Source organism: Pieris napi, chromosome 10 (genome assembly GCF_905475465.1).
Source record: "Pieris napi chromosome 10, ilPieNapi1.2, whole genome shotgun sequence".
Lineage (NCBI taxonomy): Eukaryota > Metazoa > Arthropoda > Insecta > Lepidoptera > Pieridae > Pieris > Pieris napi.
In genome coordinates, this window is record NC_062243.1 from 9,070,374 (window position 1) to 9,079,555 (window position 9,182).

The 9,182-nt window shown below is 31.9% G+C and overlaps 1 protein-coding gene across 3 annotated transcripts in view; it reads right to left on the reverse strand.

Annotated features, from left to right (window-relative positions):
- LOC125053332 overlaps positions 1-8,145 on the reverse strand; it is a 48,461-nt gene extending 40,316 nt beyond the window's left edge. For all 3 annotated transcript variants that reach the window (XM_047654652.1, XM_047654653.1, XM_047654651.1), the window contains exon 1: positions 7,867-8,145. The gene's annotated coding sequence lies outside the window, so the exon portion shown is untranslated. The remainder of the gene's footprint in view (positions 1-7,866) is intronic.
- Between the last annotated feature and the right edge of the window lie 1,037 nt (positions 8,146-9,182).

Below are 9,182 nucleotides of genomic sequence, written 5' to 3' on the forward strand. Positions count from 1 at the left end.
TTTCGATAGTATATCATAATAAAATATTGTATTTTATACCGTCTAAACCTACCTATTTATAGAATTTAAGATATTTTTGATACTCTAGCAGCGTGTTATTTAATAAAATTAATAAAGGAACCTTTAAAGGTTTCTTTTATATTATAATATTATTAATATTAAAATTAGAATAAATTCCAGATGACACGTTATCCTTGAAATAAACAGCGGAATGATGACTTCATTAATGTACAAGCATCGAAATAAACTCAGTTATAGATTGTACGTAATTTATTTTAATAATGACTAAATTATTCATCAAATACTGACTCTTAAATTTTTTATTAAGATTTACATGTTTCCTACAGTTTCATAATACCACAAATTTTAGGTATGTTTGTAGTATTACAGTTGCAGTATTCGCAAGTTACAAAGAGCACCGCGCAAGAACTCCAGGCCGTTGTCAAATTGAGGAATATTCTAGGTCGTGAGAATCCCCAATCAGCGTCTATGGAATTTATACAATAAGGTGCCAATGGACGGAACTACAAAACGCCTAAATTGGAAGTGTGGGCCAGACGCTCCGGAGGGATCCAAACCTTGTTGCCAAGCAAGCTCTCAACTGCTCTGAATCTCCAAGGCAAATGGAAATTTGGCATTCAATAGGCGAAAGAAGCTGGAATATCCTGAAGTGAAGTCAATAGAGCCTAAGACTGGTCAGGATTTTCTTTGTTGGATGCCCTTTGCCACAGATATGGCACATAGGACTTTAAGTTTACAGTTGCGGTATATGGACGGATTTTCATTTATCTATAATCTATCTATCTATTTATTTAAGAATGTTGATAGTTTGATGTCTGAATTACTTAAATTTTCCCGACTCTATCGCAGCCACAAATGGAAAGAATGTGTTGTGATATATATTACTCATTAATCATTATAAATGTTAACGGTTGATCGATTAAGTAAATGTTAATTATACTATCGTCTTAACATAAAAACATAAAAAAAAATAAAAAACAGGTTACAAAAGTTATAAGGCAACGGGCGGCCTTATCGCTAACAAGCGATTTCTTCCAGGCAACCCTAATCTATCTAGGCTATACTTTCATCGCATTAAATAAATTAATATTTATCAATCACATCAGCTTGTATTAATACTAAGATGATATGTTAACCCAAACATAGACATAATCTTTTTGTGCCTTGAATCATCTTCAGGCACTAATTTGAACATTATATATCTATGATACATAGATTGAGGCACGTAGTATATTAAGAACCGGTCTGTGGACCGCTGTGTTGCGTCATTAGGCATACCAGGCTCATAGGTACCTGTGTTGTAAATACCTAGTAGAATTTCATTTCTACAACTAATATCGTCATGTTAAATGTTTATGTTAGCTCAAAGATAACCAGGATGAAAAATATGCGAGGTTTGATCTCAACAATATAAAATTGGCACAATCAAAGACACTACGTATCTAATAAGTTCCGGTATGGATATTTAATACAGTGTATTAACTACTTGTGTTTAAGACGGCCACTGTTTGCCTAAGTGTAATTCCTTTAAAATAATATTTAGATTCACACAAGTCAAACAAATGCAATGTGTCGCATTTGACAGTACTGTGTAGTAGCTTAGTCCGATTCATAATTAACATACAAAGAAATAATATACTATCAAAATTATTACAAAAAAAACATGATTGATTTATAATAAAGACTGTCGCAATTTTTTACGTAAAAAACGAACGGAAATTACTTGCTCGGCTAGCGAGCTAATGTGATATCGTAACATATTACTTACATTATATGTTTACTATGTACTCTACTGGTTTACATATTTCATTGTACAAAACTTAGTGCTTAGCCGGTTTAATATTTTCTTTGGTATAAGCAATTTTATTACCTAATTTACGTGTGAGTGTATAGTAGCTGTTTCGCTCCCTTTAATGTTCCTGACATGACTAATAATTTTGCAAGAGACGTCAAATATTTTTTTCATTTTAACAATTTTCCTCGACCACGAGTATCGTACCTTTTTATCAAGGCCTTCGTTTAATGTTTTAATTAAAAGTCGCATTTAAAAAATCAAGTTGTTTCTTAATTCGGATGTTAGCCGGATTACAATCTCCTAGAAACATAATTTAAAACAAGTAATAGTTGCTATATTTATCTTCAAGGCTAATGAAGTATTTTTTATTAAGCGTATCTTGTAATGTGAATATAATCTAGAAACAAAATTTTTCGGTTGGGCATATATATTAACTGAGCTGAGCTCGCAAAACCGATCAGGTGAGTGTTCTACGCTTGATGCCCTGTGCCGAATATGGTGGGCCTTGGAATTTAAGTCATATATTAACAAATCTGTCATTACAACTTAAATACCATTACCATTCGGTGTCGAGACCCTTGGTCCGTGGGGTCCTAGCGCTTTAAGGCTTTTTGCAGAAATATCAAAAAGGTTAGTCGACATCACAGGAGACCGAAGATCTGGCAGCTACCTCGGACAAAGAATTAGTCTAGCTATTCAAAGGGGGAACGCTGCCAGTATCTTCGGAACGTTGCCTAAAGGGACTCCTTTTTATAATATATTTTAGTTTATGTTAAGGTTAGTTATTTATTTCAATGTATGATGTATATAATTTATTAAATATATATATTCGCCTTCCGTCAGGCGTAGTATTGAATATTTAAACATACGTAACAGATTTTACTGCGGTTCTCATCAATATATATATAATATAGTATTTTTCAGAGGTAGGTTTATATTTATAATACTCGCAATTAAAAACATTAAACAAATTGCATCTCGATGTCACTTGGTATTATTGTCAGGTGGTTTGTTAGCGGTTCGAAGTTTGACAATTATAATAATATGATGATATTTGACAATAATTAAAGATTTAGGTCGGCGCCTATTAGACAGTACTGGTGTCCCGAAACCTGGTCCTTTCCTCGCACAACAAATAAGTATCGCAAAACAGCAAGGAAATTCTGCCAGCATTAAAGGTACACAGCTACATGGACCAAACTTCATGAAATTTATTTTAGTTTTCTGTTTATCCATTTTAAATTATTATTACTCTATGGGTTAGGAATGTAAATAGTCTAATTAAAAAGGCTTAAAAGCTGTGTAAAGAGGCTTACTATAAAGTTAACGATTATCTAGTTGATGAAAGGGCCTGGGACTAGTGCTATACAGGCTACTTCTAATTAATTTGCGAAATTTGTTTTAAAATAAGTGTTGTTTGATGATTTGCTATTTAAAAAGAGTACCGAGAGTTTTTTACGCCCGCTTTTTCTCTCGGCCTACACCCTCTGTCTTCTTTGCCGATGAGTGGGGATGTCTACCGATTCAAATTTAATGACGTGGAATAAGTGATACCTGTATCTTATATTCCATAATAAACATATTTTATTTTTTCTTTGAGTATTGTTATTTTGTGTGTTTATGTGTGTGTAATAAATGTTATGTCTATGTCTAATTTTAGTTGTTCTCATTATTTAATTAATTACATGGATGGACAAGAAAATGAATGGCCGAGCAAAATCTAATATTTAGTAACTAACAAGTGTAACTAGGCTAATTAAAATTATATGGCTAATAAAGTAAACGAGTGTTGTTGACATTGACCAACATATAAAAATGTTTCTCATATATATAAATGAACTAGTTTTTAATAGATCCACATTTGTATGCACCTTGAAGATTATTGATGAAATAAGGAAAAAAATATTAAAAAGACCCGTTAACAAAATAATATATATAGCAGCAAACGACTCTCAACTTTTGAAATATCACTTAAATAATTAGTGTGTAATTAGTTAGTAGAAGAAATAAGTTGCAAGACTTGGTTTGCTTTTTCTCGGAATTATCATTACAAATAGAACCCACGACTATTTATACTAAGACGCGAAGGTAATTATTATAATATCAAGTCCTAATTAATACGAATATTGTCAATGAATGTCCGATCTAAATAACATCGAGCGGGTCTCGTATTTCACAATACATTCTTTAGGTAACAGTGAGTTGGTTGCGGTGTGTGGAATGTCAGTTTCTGTGGTTTGTTTTATTCAAATCCGTTAAGCATATTACAGCTGAGTCAAAGGCTTCTATTCCTATTAAGGGAGCGTTCAAGTATTACGCAACGAATTTGGGGGGGGGGGGTCCTTTTCTAAAACGTTACGACGCGGGGCGGAGATTGAATTACGCGTTATTGTTAATATTATTTTCGACTTTCCAGTACTTTACACCACATAATGGTAACTTTTAGGTATAAAGAGTCACTGGGTGGTCATGAAACGTTTTACCATTGGATACAGAAAAACGTTACGGCGTGTTACATGGGGGGGGGGTCAATAATCTCCAAAATTTGCGTGTTGTAATACTTGAACGCTCCCTAACGAAAACGTGTAATTGTTAATAATAGATCAACCTTTTTCTTGTTCTTTAACCCTAAGTATTCTTTTTTATGTATCCGTGATGATGGCGCAGAAAAACGTACAAAACTCATTAGATTAATGTAAGAGCACTATTGAAATAACGATAATATGATCATAAGATTGCCAATGTTGTATTAAGCTTAAAATTAGTTTTTATTTGAGTACCTAATATGCTTTCGTATTCTTCATTACGAGCATATTATTATCTAACAAGCGATCCATCAGATACCAGATTGATCCCATCCTTCCATTGTCCAGTACCATATCCACAAATTAAGTCAAACAATAGAACCATCTTGCCTGTATTGTCTTGATACATTGAAATTAGAGTTTATCTCTCACTGGCCAAACTCTTATGTAATTCAAGCTATTACGCACGTAAAGCACAATACTAAATGCCGCCTACTTACCGTAGTTCGTCACTCTTTTAAGATAGGGTTGGAAAATAAAGAAATTGTACCTTCCTAACAGAGATATCCTATAGAAGACAACAGAACTATTAAATTGGGAGTGAAATTGGGGTACGGGGGGTATTACATCTTTATATTATATAAAAAACTCAAAAAGTTCTGCACCGATTGAGCTGAAATTTCAGCATGATATATAATCCTCATTAAGGATTGTTTTTATCTATTTTTTCCGCAAGTATTGCAAAATTAAATTTATATGAAATGTTTTCTTTGTTTTGTTTCTCATTTCTCAACCATTCAATCACAATGTGCCACAGCGAAGCGTGTCATGGAACAGCTAGTATATAGTATATATATATTTAATGTCCTTAAGTAAAATTTAAAGAAAACGTAAAGGGACTTTTATGCATCCTTATATATTTAAATTTTACGAATATAATACGCGTTAACGCATAAGAAACTATTCTGGATACGGCAGTTATTTAACAAATATAATTTAAACGTTATCACGTTTAAATGTTAGTTATAAATGTCATCACGATACCTCAAAACCGCATTTAAATGATAGAACTACAAAACTATAACTACTAACTAAAATAGATTTATATTTCAAACAGATTTCCATTGACCATTAATATCTCTATAGTCTATTCCCACATTTGATTCCCACGGCGAGATCTCACGGAACAATAGACTGCCGGGCTTGTTTTGCCTGATATAAAGAGGAAAGTGACCCGTGTTTAACTTTTTAATGAAGCTTTTAATTAATTATCTTCTCTATGAGTTGCATTGAAATTATTAAAACGTAAGCATTTTAAGCCTTACCGTGTTGTAATAAGAACTAAAAATGTATATTTAGTTACGTAGTTCCAACATCAGATTTATTTGCATGCCTACAAGATTTTAACCTACAGACTGCGAACAGAGACTTTGTTTTAGTCTGTTTTATCTACAAGAGTATTATATAGATATATTATAGTAGAAAGACGAAGCAATATTGTTTTTTAGATACTTTGGAGAGTCGAGTTAACCCCCAGAAAATATATTTAGACCCCTTTCCCAACCTTTTTGGACCATGCAATGTAACACAATAATTTTTAATACTAAAAAAATGAATTGTTCACCTAAGAAACATAAATTATAGATTTTAGAAAGAAATCACTAGGAAATTATTAACGAACACAATAAGTAATTACAAAACATAAAATAAAAAACTGAAATTCAAATTCCCAATAATTTTAATAAAGATTTTTCTATATTAATTTAGTGAGATTCTTGCGCTTGATGCTAGCTGCGCAGAGATTTTATATTAGGTTCCAATTTGCTTAGCTTGTGTCATATCCGGCCGATTTAGATTACCCATGGGGGCATGAGCCCCTCGTTGGGAAACTCCGGTATCGACAGTCAAATACTTAAAAGACACATTTCTGAAGACGGTTAACTTATTTAATAATTTATATAAAACGATCAATACTAGATAATTGATTTCTAATATCGTCGATTCATCAATAACGGTGAAATCGGACGTGGCACACGAGGCACGTACCACGTGAAAACATTCGCATTCTATCACTCGCTTTTTGATTACGAGATAAAGTTAATAAATATAAGAGAATTTTAGATTTTATTAATCACGTTTTGATCATTTGTATGCAGTCCTGTTTTTTTTTTAAGACTTGTAGACGCTCAGCCTCAAGCCAGACGCCGTAGTCAACTTTAGACATGTTAATTTCCTCACAATGTTTTTCTTTATTGAACGAGCGTTAACTGCATCAATAAAGTAAAATGAAATGGGGGTCGAACCCACAACCTCTGTACAAAGGTTTGAGGTCATTGAAAGCAAGATTGAAAGACAAATACCATCAAGAATATTTGTAAATATTTGCGTTGAGGAAGTTTGCGCATTCTTTTAGTACAAATAACCTAAAGCTACCTTACATAACATACTAGCATCTAGCGACTCCTCTCCTATCTTAGAAGTATGAAAATCATAAGTATCATTAAACTAAAGTTTAGTATTAGAAATACGTACCTACTGTTATTCTAATAGTTTCTGTTCGCTACGCATTTAATTGTTTTAAGTTTATCAATGAAATGGTCTGAAAAACAATGGAGCCTTTTCTTCCAATTCTTCTCCAATCCTATGGTCGAATATTAAGGTCAATATTAACATAATGGCTTATAAAAGTGATATAATGTTTTGTGATTTACATGTAGTTATGCAACTCGAAAGTTTTAGAAAAATAAGAAACTTGACAGTCAGGGCGTGAGCGAAAAAACTCGTTTTTTTATTTATTTAAGGCGTCGACTACTTACTTATTTTTTTACCAATTTAGTTTTGACATAATACAACCTGTTTTATATTTGTGAGTTTATTACTTGGGCGACAGATCTCTTAAAAACATTAAAATTGTATTTAATTAAAATAAATCATCTACCTAATAATTAATGAATTACTAAATGTATTGTTATAACGACAATGAATTCACGAGCTTTTATATGTAAATAATATATACCTACCAAGTGTTAGCTACAGTTTACCATGAATTGTTCAATAGTGATCGTGTGGATGTCGTGTCAATAAAATTATTAAAATTATGAAGTTAATAGTTAAAAATGCTTGAATGTCCTTTAGAGATAATATCCTTATTGAGTGAAAAAACTAAACGACCTGTTGATCCGACCTTCAGGGTAACAAGTCGTGATTTAATTTGAATTAGAAAGTAACAAATTCTTCCTACAATTATAACCTTTAAGCTGGTAAACACAACCTTCTACAATAAAAGAGCCTTCTAGTGCTCAACTAGATTAGTATTAATTACAAAACAAAAATATATTTTACTTTTTGTCTTAAAAGAACTCTTATTTAATTTCAAAGTGCTTATAACTTCAATTACTAATGCCTCAATATCTAAAAATTAATTAACAATCACATTTTACAAGCTAGGCGAAATTTAAGACAAATATTTTTTTTAATCAAAACTTAAGATATAAAAGGTTCTATGAATAAATTAAAATCACTCACAATTCAAATCAGAATCCAATACACACGTCCACACACAAAACTGTAAAAGTAATCAGAAAAATACTATAAAATAATTCATAACTTAGATACCAAACATGTCACGAAAAATTCCAAACGAATTAAAAATAACACAAGTATGTATTTCTAAATTTAGATGTGCAGTTCGTGTTTTCTTTGCGGTAAGACGTATGGTATTTACACTTTTCTCATTTAAAATTTCGACTACGCAACAGTCTAACACGACATCGCGTTCATGTGGCAAACAGAAAACTGCCCTGCGTTGGCGCCGACCAATCACAACATGGCATTCTTTCCATTCTGATTGTATTACCCGGCAGATTTTAAAGTATTCCGTGTTGCTTACATTTTGGTCGTGCAATATTATAGTTTATACTGAATTGTATTTTAAAGCTAAAATAACAAGTATACATATCGTGTGTTTTTGTTACATTATTACTTCCAAATTCGCAAGCAAATTGTTTTAATAACAATCTTAAATTAAGCGATGTTGTAATCATTTTATATTTTTTTATTTCATTGAAAGCAAAATTGCCTTTTGATATTTCATTGAAAGATTTGATCGCCATTAAAGAAATGTGGCCTCGCTTATTCCGTAAGAACGAGAATGATGCAAGCTACAAGTAACAAGTGCGAAGTAATGACTTGAGATAAACAACGTGAAGGAGATATAATGCAAAAATGCCAATTACAGTTGATTTACTGCCTGTATTGCATTGTACGCACTATGTTTATCACGGAAGTCTACTTTGTACATTCACTCACTGTTAGTGTGAATTTAGGTGTTATATTGTGAGGTATACGATATTGCCTGGAGTGGTTTTATATAATTAATCTTATATTTATCTATCTGAATCCAAAACTCGTCGTTTCTACAACATGAATCTTCAGTATTGTGCTCATTTGTTTTTAAAGCTGTATGACCCGGATGTCCCGGCGAAACATTATTTTTTTATGATCCGAAGAACAGCAACTTACAATATTTATAACACAGATGAGTAAAAAAAGCTTAGGACAAAGAAGTATTTTGATTTTTTTTCAGAAAAAGAGCCATCTAGTGGGTGACATGGTTTTTTCTAATCATATGTTCCACCAAAGACAAAGTTTATAATAAACCAGCAATGTTTATATATAAAAATAAATAAATATATTGAAATTCTGGCTAGAGTGGGATGGCGACACAAAGAAGCAGCAATTCATGATTTAATTTTAGCTAAGCAAAAATTCAAGATTCAATCGTTGCGATTTGTGATATTTTGCTAGAACTTATTTCACAACTTTACAATATAAATAATTGA